This window comes from Chrysemys picta, chromosome 6 (assembly GCF_011386835.1).
Source record: "Chrysemys picta bellii isolate R12L10 chromosome 6, ASM1138683v2, whole genome shotgun sequence".
Taxonomy (NCBI): Eukaryota; Metazoa; Chordata; order Testudines; family Emydidae; genus Chrysemys; species Chrysemys picta.
This window is the reverse complement of record NC_088796.1, coordinates 16,463,239-16,478,692: the sequence shown is the minus strand read 5'-3', so window position 1 is coordinate 16,478,692 and position 15,454 is coordinate 16,463,239. Positions and strand designations below refer to the sequence as shown.

The 15,454-nt window shown below is 44.7% G+C and overlaps 1 protein-coding gene across 4 annotated transcripts in view; it reads right to left on the bottom strand.

The window, feature by feature from the left end:
- The window catches only part of MAPK4 (mitogen-activated protein kinase 4), a 147,295-nt gene that overhangs the window by 112,478 nt on the left and 19,363 nt on the right, over positions 1-15,454 (bottom strand). For 2 of the 4 annotated variants that reach the window (XM_005296876.5, XM_065598731.1), the window contains one exon: positions 9,422-9,522. The exons of the other annotated variants lie outside the window; for them this stretch is intronic. The gene's annotated coding sequence lies outside the window, so the exon portion shown is untranslated. The remainder of the gene's footprint in view (positions 1-9,421; positions 9,523-15,454) is intronic. 4 annotated transcript variants of the gene reach the window in all.

Below are 15,454 nucleotides of genomic sequence, written 5' to 3'. Positions count from 1 at the left end.
GGCTGGTTTCCTGAGCTAACTCTTATTTTATACACTAGAAAGGGACCTCAGCCTACCCCGTCCTGAAAGGACCTTATCACAATGGGCCTCAAGAGCCATGGGTAGGGAGCATGAACTGTCATAGGGCTAGACTGTGTCTGGTTGTGAAGGGGGCAATGAGTGTAGAAGGAGCATTCCCCCTTCCCCTCGGAGTATGTCTACACTGCATGCTAAACCTGGGCTCTGAGTCAGGTTTGAACCACAGCCCCCATTCTGTCCACACAGAAAATCAGTCTGACTCAATTCAGCAAGCACTCGGGAGCCAGGTCCTAGGACTCTACTAGCGGGTTGGATCAGAGCCTGAGTCCAGCTGAGACTCAGGTCCAAGTCCTGTCATTTTGCAGGGTGGACGCAGCTCAAGCCGCAGACCCGACTCAGAACATCACATTAGCATGGCTGTGAGACCAGGGTCATGCAACTGTAACCCCAGGTTAGCCATGCAGCATGGACGCTCACTGCAGGCTTGGAAATAGACCTGGGTTTCTAATGTAGTGCAGACACCCCTTTAGCGCCCTGCAGAGAGGCCAGACGCAATCCCCACCCTTGCACTCAGGGATAACTCAGGGCTAGTGCCAACAGCCCATGGCCCAGCCATTCTTCATACCAGCTATCAGAGGTAGCCCCAATGGGGTAGAGAAGCATATGCTGCACCCGGGGAGAGGTGATAGCAAAGGGAGTGCGAGCCATAGCTGCCCAGGAGTCCTGGGAGTAACTATACCTGCCTCTAGCACAATGGCTCCTTCCCACCTCTGCAGACTCACTCATCCCACAAAGGGACGGCTGTTCTCCAAAGGCCCTCAGCAAGTTGCACCGCGGCCCATCGTCTGCCGAAAGTTCTCTGATAACAGAGAGCACAATAGTTCACCCCAACAGCTTGGTCTCACTGCAAAGGACGCAAACAGGGGAAGAGCTTATACTTCAATTAAGGACCAGACGCAATTCACAGAAGCAAGGATGTGGTGTGTCACCAGAGCCCTGGTTATTGCAGCAGATATGGTCCTCTCTAAGGGGATCCTCTGAACAGCGAGCAACCCTGATCCCTTTGTAAGCTGGGCACACCAGAGCGGGGTGGGGAACGACACAGCCACCTGAAGTCAGAATTCTGGTGTGGTCTGAGTTTCTGTGTTGTTTTTAATTGCTTTTAAATGTTTATTAGACTCTGTAGATACCAGACCAGCTCCTCAGCTGGTATAAAGGGCAGCAGCTCCACTGATATCAGTGGAGTTTTTCCCCATTTACAGGAGCGGAGGATCTGGCCTGCCAATGTTTTATATTTAGCTGAATACATCTTAATAGTATCCCTGCTGCCTCAATGTACAGTAATAACATGGTGATCCGAAAGGAGCAATTAAGGCAGGCATAATCTCACTCAACCTCTGGCCCCAGTGGGAGGTGGCATATCCATCACTGGCAGAGGAATCTTGCCAAGAAAACCTAGCTAAGTTGTTTGCTTTATAAAATCCAAGTTGAAGATTCACTCTCTCTCTCTGTCTGTGTCTTTATTATTATTTTATAAGGATACCTTGGATTTCCACAGCACCTTTCATCTGCAGATCTCACAGTACATTACAAGGATCAAGGAAGGCTGCAGAGTAGATATTATAGCAAGGGAAACCTGCTTTTCTTAATAGTAACAAATACATGGAATTTATTGTGATAAAGAGGCTCAGACAGAGGATAAATTTTGCCTTGTAATCAATGCATATTACCATAGGTGCTGGAACTAGGTGTTCTGGGGATGCTGCCACACCCCGTGGCTTGAAATGGTTTCCATCATATACAGGGTTTACAATTTGGTTCAACGGCTCTCACCACCCACACTAAACAAATTGTTCCAGCACCCCTGCACATTACAGGACATAACCCTAAATTCAGATACTGTGGGGTTTAGCTAGGAGGAGTTTGATTGCATCCTCTTTTCATAGATCGGTACATATGAGCACTGTTCAACATCACAGTGAAGGAGCAACAGAGCCAGAAGCAGAACCCAGGGATGGGAAATCCAGACTTCCAGGCTCAAACCCTAAGCACTCCAATAGACCACCTGCCAACCTCTTTAGTGAGCAAACAGCCTTCATACACAGGGATTGGTGCGCTATGCAATAATGCATAGACAGTTGTCCTTGATTTCAGTTTACGGGCTGCTTTTCCCCCTTCAGTCTGTTAAACACTTAGTTTAGATAAAATAAACTAAAATATCCCATATTATTCAAAAGGGAAAAAAAAAAGCCAAATTTTCCAAACTTCAAGCTCAGATTTTTCACCCCAGCTGCTCTTTTGCTGCATGAATCTCTGCACCGCCTCTGAAATTTGCAAAAACGTATGACATTTTTGTATAATGAAAAGATGTTGCAAGCATTACAAAGTGTCATTTACTTTAAACTTCTTCCCTCTTTTTAAATTGGGGTTCAGCCCACTCCACTTCATTTGAAGAGCAAACTGTTGATTAACTTTCAAGATTGTGGTTTTTAATCATTTGAACCTCTTTTTCACATAAGCATTGTGGCATTTCTAATGATTTAATGAGACAAAGACCTTAAGCCTTTCCTGAGTATGGAATCATCTTCGCACTTAATTGATATATATATATATGAGGACTTTCAAGCACTGTGATCATTCCTATCAATTTGATTAACACTGCTGATGCACATTCATCTCTGCTATCGTGACAAAGTTTAGCAGAGTGGTCTTGGAAGCATTTGCATTTTGCTAATGAGCTAGCATTTATCATACAGTAGAGACAAGGAAAGTGAGGAAGTATCTTTTTTTGCACCACCAGAAGTTGGTCCAAGGCTTTCGAACCACACAGAGCTCTTCTTCAGGTCTGGTGAAGGAAGCAGAATGAGACAGATTGTTAAACAGAAGGGATAATGCATGTTGGAGGCAGTCAGTTGATATGAAGTGGACAATTGGGGGTTAGATTTGTTACACATAAAGGATTCAAGTTCCCAGGCTCACCTTTAGATGGTGTGAAGGTTTCCTTTGAGGACAAGTACAGAAAGATCAGATATGGTGTGATCGTTTTATGAGAAATTTCACCCACAGATGATATGATGTTTTTGTCTACTATCATTTCTTTGTGCGCGTTCATTCAAGAGTGTAGTGATTGTCCGGTTTCACCCAGATAGTTGTTATTGGGGCATTAAATGCAATGGATGAGGTACACCACATGCTGTGATAAGCAGGTGTAGACCCATGGATCTTGAAAGGCGTGTTGTAGGGTGTATTGATCACCGTAGCAGTGGAGATATATCTGCAGGTTTTGCATCTCTGTTGTTCTGACAGGGCCTGGTGCTGTTTTGAGTTGGTATGTCCTGGTCTTGCTTCTGAGGATGAGTTTGGTGAGGTGGGGTGGGGGTGTTTGAAGGCTAGAAGTGGGCGTTTGGAAAAGATTTCTTTCAGGATGTGTTCCCCCCGAAATATGGCTTATAATTGTTTGATGATACCTCAGATGGGGTCCAGAGTGGGGTGGGAGGTGAGAATGAGGGAACTTAAGTTCATAACTCTGCTGGACACCAAAAAACATTGGCTTAACCGGGACACTGATTGTATAGCTCATTACAACAATTTGTAACACACCACACTGCCTGCTACCCTTAATTACCCACTTCAAACCCCGCTTAACAATCAAACCTCCAGTTGCCCACTTCATTTCAAGTGACCTCTCTAACACGCATTGACCCCTTCTGCTTAACATTCTGTCCCCACTTGTATTTAGCTCAGACACTCTGCTTCCTTCCCCAGACCTGAAGAAGAGCTCTGTGTAGCTCGGAAGCGTGTCTTTTTCACCACGAAAAGTTGGTCCAATAAAAGATATTACATTACCTCACCCACCTTCTCTCTCTCATACGTTGGGACCAACATGGCTACAACAATACTGCAAACACAGATTCTAAGTCCCTTAACCAGTCACCAGCTCTCTGTTCCTTAGTCTTCTTGTCAGCTTGGTATGGCGATGCGGTCGTATAAATTAGAGGTGTGTAGTGTATAGGAATTGGGTAATAGCCCTTTACATAGTTAGCAGCCTTCTAGTGGGCCTCCCTGTCTTCTGCTGCAGTAGCCACCAGAACCCTTTTAGAGCAGCAGTATACGTACGTAGCTAGACCTAGCATATGGTTAGTAAAGGTGGGTATTTGGAATCCAACTGGGTCCATGTGGTTTCCTCATATTATTATTATTATTATGAGAGCAAAGACACAACAGAATGCTTGAACAGTGAATTGCTATGTCTGATATCCACTGGATCGCATGTGTTTGGGGCAGAACACTACTGTGATGAACCACAGCTGTATATGCATAGACACCACAGTCATCAGCAGGGATAGTACCCAGATCTTAACTACCAAACCCACAAGCCTTTAGACTCCGCGTCAAGAGAGCTCCTTTAGTGTGGAGGAAGTAGTAGGCTGTTATAGTTGCTCAGGCCACCCACTAGAGGGAGACAATATCAATTCCTAAACCAATATACACCTCTACCTCGATATAATGCGACCCGATAGAACACTAATTCGGATATAACGCAGTAAAGCAGTGCTCCGGGGAGGGGGGCGGGGCTGCGTACTCCAGCGGATCAAAGCAAGTTCGATATAACGTGGTTTCACCTGTAACACAGTAAGATTTGTTGGCTCCCGAGGACAGCATTCTATCGAGGTAGAAGTGTATTACACTATGCTGCAAGCACAGTCTAGGGCACATAACTCCTCCCCAGTGCAGGCAAACACATGCTTTGAGAGTTGTCCCTGGATGCTGGCGAGTGGTCCTGCGATGCACTGCGGGAGGGTGAGACTGCAGCAGGGGTATGGGTGGTGGTGGTGGCTGAGTGCCTGTCAATTTGCTTGTTGCTACTGGCACTTACGTATCAAAAGCTCCCTTCTCTGATGGTTCGTGAAGAATCAACACTTAGAGTTTCAGAACCGGTAAAAACAATGAGGAGTCCGATGGCACTTTGAAGACTGACAGATTTATTTGGGCATAAGCTTTCATGGGTAAAAAACCCACTTCTTCAGATGCATGGAGTGAAAATACAGAAACAGGCATAAATATACTGGAACATGAAGAGAAGGGAGTTACCTTACAAGTGGAGAACCACTGCTGACAAGGCCAATTCAGTCAGGGTGGATGTGGTCCACTCCCAATAATTGATGAGGTGGTGTCAATACTAAGAGAGGGAAAATTGCTTTTGTAGCGAGCCAGCCACTCCCAGTCCCTATGCAAACCCAAATTAACTCCTCGTTGTTTCTGTGGATACAGACTAACACAGCTACCCCTCTGATACTTAGAACCGGTAAAATATTTTATGGACAAAATGTTTCACTGCTGTGTCAAGTCATGAAACACTGGACTCCAAAGCACAAGCGTCTCCAAAGTCATTACAGGATTTCTCCTTTCAACTCCCCTCTCCCTCCTCCCACCCCCACAATTTGTTATTCTTGCCTGATAAACTATTGAAATGTACTAATTAAGAAACCAAAATTCATATTTTAAATTAAAGATGATAAAGTCATTGCGGAGAAACTAAATGGATTCTTTGCTTCAGTCTTCATGGCTGAGGATGTTGGGGAGATTCCCAAATCTGAGCCGGCTTTTGTAGGTGACAAATCTGAGGAACTGTCACGGATTGAAGTGTCACGAGAGGAGGTTTTGGAATTAATTGATAAACTTAACATTAACAAGTCACCGGGACCAGATGGCATTCACCCAAGAGTTCTGAAAGAACTCAAATGTGAAGTTGCGGAACTGTTAACTAAGGTTTGTAACCTGTCCTTTAAATCGGCTTCTGTACCCAATGACTGGAAGTTAGCTAATGTAACGCCAATATTTAAAAAGGGCTCTAGAGGTGATCCCAGCAATTACAGACCGGTAAGTCTAATGTCTGTACCGGGCAAATTAGTCGAAACAATAGTTAAGAATAAAATTGTCAGACACATAGAAAAACAAACTGTTGAGCAATAGTCAACATGGTTTCTGTAAAGGGAAATCGTGTCTTACTAATCTATTAGAATTCTTTGAAGGGGTCAACAAACATGTGGACAAGGGGGATCCAGTGGACATAGTGTATTTAGATTTCCAGAAAGCCTTTGACAAGGTCCCTCACCAAAGGCTCTTATGTAAATTAAGCTGCTATGGGATAAAAGGGAAGGTCCTTTCATGAATTGAGAACTGGTTAAAAGACAGGGAACAAAGGGTAGGAATTAATGGTAAATTCTCAAAATGGAGAGGGGTAACTGTGGTGTGCCCCAAGGGTCAGTCCTCAGACCGATCCTATTCAACTTACTCATAAATGATCTGGAGAAAGGGGTAAACAGTGAGGTGGCAAAGTTTGCAGATGATACTAAACTGCTCAAGATAGTTAAGACCAAAGCAGACTGTGAAGAACTTCAAAAAGATCTCACAAAACTAAGTGATTGGGCAACAAAATGGCAAGTGAAATTTAATGTGGATAAATGTAAAGTAATACACATTGGAAAAAATAACCCCAACTATACATACAATATGATGGGGGCTAATTTAGCTACAACAAGTCAGGAAAAAGATCTTGGAGTCATCGTGGATAGTTCTCTGAAAATGTCCACGCAGTGTGCAGAGGCGGTCAAAAAAGCAAACAGGATGTTAGGAATCATTAAAAAGGGGATAGAGAATAAGACTGAGAATAGATTATTGCCCTTATATAAATCCATGGTACGCCCTCATCTCGAATACAGATACAGATGTGGTCTCCTCATCTCAAAAAAAGATATACTGGCACTAGAAAAGGTTCAGAAAAGGGCAACTAAAATGATTAAGGGTTTGGAACGGGTCCCATATGAGGAGAAATTAAAGAGGCTAGGACTCTTCAGCTTGGAAAAGAGGAGATTAATGGGGGATATGATAGAGGTATATAAAATCATGAGTGATGTGGAGAAAGTGGATAAGGAAAAGTTATTTACTTATTCCCATAATACAAGAACTAAGGGTCATCAAATAAAATAGGCAGCAGGTTTAAAACAAATAAAAGGAAGTTCTTCTTCACACAGCGCACAGTCAACTTATGAAACTCCTTACCTGAGCAGGTTGTGAAGGCTAGGACTATAACAGAGTTTAAAAGAGAACTGGATAAATTCATGGTGGTTAAGTCCATTAATGGCTATTAGCCAGGACGGGTAAGGAATGGTGTCCCTAGCCTCTGTCTGTCAGAGGATGGAGATGGATGGCAGGAGAGAGATCACTTGATCATTGCCTGTTAGGTTCATTCCCTCTGGGGCAGCTGGCATTGGCCACTGTCGGTAGACAGGATACTGGGCTAGATGGACCTTTGGTCTGACCCAGTACAGCCCTTCTTATGTTCTTATATTTGTCCCTTGCTTGCTTCAGTCCCAGGCTGCTGCTGCTATCACAGACAGTTCAGGTTTCCAGGATTGCTAGGAGCTACATGGGCAAAGTTAGTTCAGAGGAGAAAATATCCGAGTTCTTTTGTCTTCCATCCTGCACTTGATATTTTCTTCACTGGGCAGTTGTAGCTCCCCATAAATATGGAAACAGGAAAGGCTTCTTCTGGGGTTAACAGCAGTCTACGACTTGATTGGCCACTTAGGCTCTGTTAGGAGAAGGATTTGCAGCAAGGGAAAAGTGTTCAAACTACTGAAAAGTTTTATATAATTCACACCCAACAGCAGCAAATATTGGGAGCAGCAGTTTAATTAGGTGACACTCCTGCTTTGAAGTTCTGTCATTCTGATTAAAGATGGGTAAAAAAAATGGTAATGTGATAAAAGATTGATCGTGCTGTTGGCTTTTGCTCTGTAATTCCTCTCCCACTCCCATCTGTTCCATTCCTCCCTCTGCCCTTGCTCATTCGCTGTTCCCAGGGCCGGCTCCAGGGTTTTGGCCGCCCCAAGCAGCCAAAAAAAACCCTGTGATCACGATCTGCGGCGGCAATTCGGCGGGAAGTCCTTCACTCCCAGACGGAGTGAGGGACCGTCCGCCGAATTGCCGCCGAATACCTGGACGTGCCGCCCCTCTCCAGAGCGGCCGCCCTAAGCACCTGCTTGAGAAGCTGGTGCCTGGAGCCGGCCCTGGCTGTTCCCAGAGCCTTTTGTCACCTGCACAGGCAGGCATATTTAGCATGTAGCTGTGCAATCTCTTCCCACCAGGTGGGCTCAGCTTCAGAACCCAGGGCTGTCATTAAGAAAGTATTTTTCCAACTACCCGAGTGTCTTGTAACAGCCCAGCATAGCCTAGGCCCACTCCCCATCTCCCAGGCTGGTTTGGACAAGGAGAAAGCAGCACTTCCAGTGCCTGGGTGGAAGTGGAAATTTTGTAATCCATAAATCTTGCAGAATCACAGTGAGGTGACATTCACCTTAGAGTAGACTCGTAGGGATGGTCTGTGAATCAAGTAATAGCCAGTAGGATCAAATTGCTTTGACATAACATTGTTCTCTGTAAGTGGGGAAGCTTTGGGGAAAAGAGTTTGTTCTCTCCTGCAGTTAGTATTAAGATATAGTCTATGTTTTAGATTATCTGATACTGGCTTTATGTTTCCTGTACCTATTGTTCCTTGCTTATTTTAATCACATTCCTGGTTTTTTTTAATGTTATTGCTGTTGTGTGCAAATAAATCCAACTTTTCTCTCGCCCATCTCTGTTGGGACATTACCTATTGTAACAAATCCATAGCCTAATGGTTTTCACTATGCTACACACCATGGCAACTCAGAACTGAACAGAACCATCAGCAGTAGAACTGAGATAGTCCTGCTCCATCAATATAGGCCTCCACCTCTTGGCACATCTCCAAAACTATTAGCAGTATATGATCTACAATGTACAGTTGAGTACTTCTCACCTCATGTAGCAGAGGACAGGTGTGCACACGCACAAACCAATTCATTACAATATTAGCAAATGATATAAAAGAGGAAATGTTTTCTAAGGCTGGTACACTTTGGAATCATAAAATCAAAGCCACAGAGAGATCAGGGGCGTCCCTCTTCCCTGAATGGCAGGAAGCAGGAAGGGTGGCAGCAGCATCATAAGCATTAAAGAAACAGTCAAAGTTTCAGGGTAACTGCACCTTTAAACCCCCTCCCTCCATCCACCCACCCCCATGGTCTGCTTCAGGAATGCCCGCTCAAGGTCTCAGGCTGTTAGCTGCCAACTTTCTCTGGGAAAGGATCCGTGTTCTTCTCCCTGCAGACCTGGGATTTAGGTGGCAGTCCCTTGCACTCACTGTGATCCTCTTTGAGCAGGTCTGACTAACATCCAACCTCTCTGCTTTTTCTCCAAGGGCTATGACCAATGTGTCTCAGCAGCTACAAGTGACCCAAACAGCTCTTCCAAAGCAAAGTATCTTCATTTAAGGTCAAAGGCACACACAGAAAACAATAACAGAATCTAAACATACCAGAAGCCGCCCATCAGACCTATGCGGGATGTGGCAGGTTCCAGTCTTTCCAATAGTTCAGCAGGGTGAGGTGCCCCCAGGAAAAAGATCATGTCTGTTTACTGAATCAAAAAAATGTCAGGTTAAAAACTCAGCCTTTTTATGCCAGAAGTCATGTACCTGTTTGAACTAGTATACACAAACTATCGCAAAGGCGGTACTTTTTTGGAGCGGTTTATGGACTGGTCCCAGCAAGATGGACAGACAGACAGACACAATTTTTAGTTCCTGGAGGACTTGTAATCCTCCCCAATGGAGCTGAATTCAATCCCAAATCCACAACGATACAGAAATAATACATAAATTGTAATACAACATGGTTCTCACAGATACTGCATGTGGCTGCAATATCTGTCACAGAAACTCCCTGAAGGACGGTTAGGGCCAGTTTCAGCACTTGCACAGACATCTGTGACAGGGTCATGCACTTTATTCTACATGGGACCATACAGCACACAGACTAGCGCTCAAGGAAAACAGAGAACTGCTCTTCACTCCCTCCAGGAAGGGGGATAGGCCTGTAACGGATCACTTCCTCCCTGCCCATCGCTCTCACTTGTATATTGGGATCAGCCTCACTTGAGGTAGGGCCAGAGGAGTTTGACTTGGACAATGAGAAAGCAGCACTCCCAGTCCCTGGGTGGAAGCGGAGATTGCCATCCATCCTACCATCCATCCTTAATGTCCCCCTAGGAATACATTCTCATTTTAGACCGGGCTGAGTTTTGCATTTGCATTTTAGCTCTGGCCTTCTCACAGCATGAAAGGGTTTTATTGAAGCCTTTACTCGGAACATACTATCCAACATTTCAAACTTTCCATCTTCCATTGGCCTGGATGGCCCAAGGGGTGAGTTAATGGACTACATGGCCTTTCATCTGCAGGCCACTGGCTCCACTCCAGCTCAGCGATAAGTGCAAACCCTTACCCGGGGATGGCTGTCGACTGGCCCATGCGAGGTGGGCTTGGTGGTCTCAGACTAGTTCCCCATGGATACATCACACAAGACCACCACCCTAGTTGTCACTAATTGGCCCCGGTTGGCAGTTGCGTTAGAGAGATGCCCGGGCCTGAACAGATGTGGAGAGACTGAACTACCAAATCACACCTAGAAGCATTTGCTGCAAGTCAGGCAACTGGCTAGGATACAGATAGCATATGCTGCTGCTACCCATGCTGTGCCTTTTTGTTCAGCCAGCGCCTCTCACCAACATTAAATTCACTTGCACCATAGGAAGAAGAGCCTTTATCACAGACTAGTGCTAGAGTCCCAAAACCTGGAGCATGATATTTCCCTACAGGCCCTTCAGTCAGTGAAAGAGCTGATTTAGTGGTGGAGCCCATAACTGATGTATTCATACAAGCAACAGCAGGAATTTCCCTCACGAGCAGCTTGATTGTGAATTTCATGGGAACAGCAGAACATTTTTCTCTGGCATCTTAGGAGCAGCAAACCAGAATAACTGACCAAATGAAAGAGCAGTGTATGAATCTTGCACTCCTAATTCCTTCTACCCACAGTCTTACTGTGACACAGACTGTGCTAAGCCTGGCACTTTGTACTTGCCAATTCCAGAAAGACTCCTGAAGCAGAGATTAATTGTTAAAAGCTATTACTGGAACTCTGCTTCCGTTGTCTCACCTCACAATGAACCCGCCTTTCCTGCAGCTCGTAAGATCTTCCCGAAACAAGACTAGTGAGTAGAACTAATATATTCCTCCTTGAATCAGTAGAGCTTAAGCTGGTGCAATGACCTGGATTTTCACATGGCTTGCAAGCATGATCTGACTTGTGCTTTGGTTTTTCCCCCCTTTTTGATATGCAAGACGAAAGATGAGGCACGTGGATATTCTAAACCACAAGAACTGCTGGAGGCTCACGAGCAGTTGCGGGGTTAGGAATACACCCTCTCCTTTCCAAAGATAACAGCATTTTAAAATTAATACATGTTAGAGGTGGAAAAAATAATTTAACCATCTAATCCATCCAGTGGAGGATTGTTCTCTATGGTATGTCGCTTGACGGTTCCTTGGAGATCTTGGGTGAAATCCTGGCCCCACGAGAGCCAATGGAAGTTTTGCCATGGACTTCAATGGAGACAGGATTTCACCCTGTGACTTCTTACCTGTCTATAAGGCACCTACCCCACCGCTGAGGCTATACAAATAATTACATCATAATGCAGTATATTCTCAAGCCTAAATGCCTTGAGTGACAGGCTTCGAACACCTCTATCAGGAAACTATTTTACTGCCTGATGAATGTAACTATTAGGAAATTCTTCCTAATAGCCTAAGCCATCATCTAAATGGCATTGAGGCAGATATTACGGACATATGCATCTCTTTGCGACTATTGTATCAACTTTATATACTTAATCTGTATCTTCTTGTAAATATTTGAGGCAGGCAGCTACGCTGTCATTGTGAGGGATGTTGGTATACATGGAAGTGACATCGATGGTGGGGAGGATGATATTCTGAGGGAAGCTATTTATGTTGAACAGTTTGTGGAGGAAGTCAATTGTGTCCTGGAAGAAGCTGCCCCTTTGTGTGGTGAGTGGCTTGAGGATGGTTTCTATGAGTCCCAATACTCCTTCAGTAAGAGTGCCATGGCCAGATATGATGGGTCTGCCTGGGTTCCCTTGTTTGTGTATCTTGGAAGGCATGTAGAAGGTCCTGGGGTGGGTTCATGGGGGATGAGTTTGTAGAGTTTCTCTTGGAGTTGTTTGGGGAAGGATTTGATGATATCTTTAAGCAAATTGTGGTGTGGGGTCTTCTTTGAGTTCTTTATAGTAGGAGGTGTTGGAGAATTATCAGTTGGCCTCATTAACGTATTCATCACAGTTGAGGGCTACAATGGCATACTTTTAGACTATGTCAGTTTGCATTCTACGTGTCTAGAGAATTCACTTGATGAGTTTTGAAGCTGTGATGGGCTAAAGTGTGAAGATGTAATAGACAGAAAGAAAGATCCCATGCTTACATGAACAGAAATAATAATTAAAAAAAAAAAAAGCATCCGATTTTCCCCAGCAGTGGTAATGTTAATTGCAACTATATCTGCTATATGCTCTTAGGCCATAACCATGGGGTTTCACTCTACTTTGTAATATTAAATTACAATCTAATATACAAAGTAGCAATATTTGCCATGTCTGCAAACCATGAGAGACAAATAAATACTACAATGATAATAAATAATGAATCAATAAAAACTAATAAACCAGCTGATAAATCTTTCAGCAGAAAAACCAATGGCAATTACAAGATTTTATATTTTTGGAGGGGCTACAGAGTGTCTAATGTTTCAGTACTACTTTCAGCATGATGTAAAATCCAGCATTATAGGACTGGTCCCACATTCAGCGAGAACATTTATTGGGGTTCTCCCCTTCCTATACTAGCTGTACAAACAAGCACCCAAAATAATCTAATTCCTAGTTTGGCCATTCCCAGGTGGTCTGTAATGTCCTAGTGAAAGTGGAGAAAGGGCCAAAGCTGAGCGTCTTCAAAAGGGTAATTTAGTCCAGTGGTTCTCAACCTTTTGGGGTTTAGGAACCATTTGTAACTGTTTATGGCCTGTCGCGACCCACTAAATAGTCTGGGGGTGGAGGCCATTGGGTGGTTTCGGTCAGATCCTACCCCCTGAAGGGTTGGGTCCTGCCTGGCACTCATCCAAGAGTGGCGGATCCTGCAGTTCTTGTACTGTGGGGCTGGCTGGGCTTGGCTCCGGGCGTTTCAACCTCTGGGGTTACAGTGCCCCTCAGGTTTGGCCCCACCCACCTGACTGGACCCCCTGGCTCATGGGGTTGCCATGCCACTCACTCAGATTCGGCTTACCTGGACTCCTGTCGTCATGATGGCAGAGCTAAACCTGAGTGGTGCTGGGACCTCAGAGTTTGCAGTGCCTGGAGCAGGGAGGCGAGCCGAGCCAGTCCTGTGGGACAGGAGGCACAGGAACCATGCGACCCTTTGAAACATTTGAGCGACCCATTTTGGCTCCCAACCCATCGGCTGAGAACCCTGATTTATTTCTCTGCTCAAGCCTCATGCAGGTCTATGCCCTACTTAAATTCCACTTAACCCTACACTTGGAGGACTTAAATGGAGCATGGCCCTTTGCACAAGGTGAATTTCACCCCGAGACAGAAACATATTCTTAATCAGGCAAACACACTCAGTGAGTTGTAGATCTATAACACCTTCCCTCCAAAGATCTCAAAACACTTTACAAACATTAACTGATCCTCACAACAGCCCCGTGCAGTAGGAAAATAGCATGCTCATTTAAAAAACAGATTAAGACAAAAGGATAAGGCCAAAGTTGGTACACTGTAGATGCCTAAACAGAAGTACTCTGAATTGCAAATGTTAATGGAAGGTGTTTCAGTCCCTCTGAAAGTCAGGGCACTTTTATTTAGGTGTCTAAATATGGATTTCAGTTCCACATCTGGGGCACCCAAGTTTGGAAGTTTTGCCTTATGTAAGCTGCTCACAGCAGAAGAGTAGAACCATAATCCTAACTCCGAAATCCTAGCTCCTTGCTTTAACAAGGTCACAATTCTTTTTCTTGGTTTGCTTTAAATATTTTTTTAAAAAGTTAAAGTGACATCATAGTTGTATTTTTTAACACAGAGTCTCTGGCCATTTGCACAGGATTTATACCATTCTACAGTCTGCCCCTCTGGTTCAATATGTGATTTATTTTTATACATTAAATAAGGTAAAGTGGCTTGTACGGTGTAATGATTTAAATATTCTCCTTAAGCATAAAGGTTCCTCTGCATAATTAGGAATTTGAATAGGAATACATTGTGGGAGATCTCTGCCTCACAGTGAGGGGCACTTCAATACCCCAAGGGAACTGAACAGTTTGAAGTTGGTTGATATGCTCATTACTCAGTTTCCTGTAGTCTACCAATGGGGAAGGGCATCCGACTGGGAGTTCAGTCTCCATCTAAGGCCTCACTCACAGCCAGGCTGAATATCAGGACAAGGGAGGGGCATACAGGGATGAAATTTCAGAAAAGGCTGTTTTCAGAAACAAGAACATTGGGCCCAATCTTCAAGAGGCTGAGTTCCCGCGGAGGACAACAGGAGTGGAGAGTGTTCAGCATCTGTTAGAAGGCTCTCAACGCCATGTAGGACTAAGTTATTGTTAGTCGTGATGAGTAAACCACAAAGAGTTGAGAATTTGAGTCTGGATCCTTCTCAGATAAATCATATCGCATGTCTCCAAAACAAGCTGGAGACCTCATAAGAAAAGGCTTTCTCATGAGACACCTGGTATTTCTGGCTACTTATCCTGCTGGAACTCTGAATAGCACAGACCTATGATAAACTAGATGGACATGTGAAAGCGTTTCGGAGCTTCAAAAAAAGGTTTGGTTCTAAAAATGGACAGTGGCTCCAATTAAGAGAAGGCTGGGGGGGACGGGAGGAGTTAGAATTGGTTTACTCAACTCTAGGGTTACTGACTTCAAGGACATTTGCCCAGATCCTGAAAGGTATTTAGGCACCTAGCTCAAGATGGGAATTAGGATCCTTTCAGGATCTGAGCCACTGTTACGAGTGCAATCAAGTGCCCGTGGCAATAGGAGCAGAATACATGGTGTGAAGACTTGAAAGGTATGTCTACGCTGCAATCAGACACCCCCGGCTGACCCGTGCCAGCTGATCCGGCCTCATAGGGCTCAGGCTAAGGGGCTGTTTAATTGCAGTGTAGATGTTCCAGTTCAGGATGCTGCCTGAGCTTTGGGACCCTCCCACCTCGCAGAGTCCTAGAGCCCGGGCTCCTTCTAAGCTCAAACGTCTACACTGCAATTAAACAGTCCTTTAGCCCAACTCCCACAAGCCCGAGTCAGCCAGCAGGCCAGCTGTGGGTTTTTAACTGCAGTGGGAGACATACCTGAAGAGTGTAGGTAGTGGTGGCTAGACAGGAGCAAATATAGAGGCCCACAAAAAGTAAGTGAAGGACATAATGATATATTG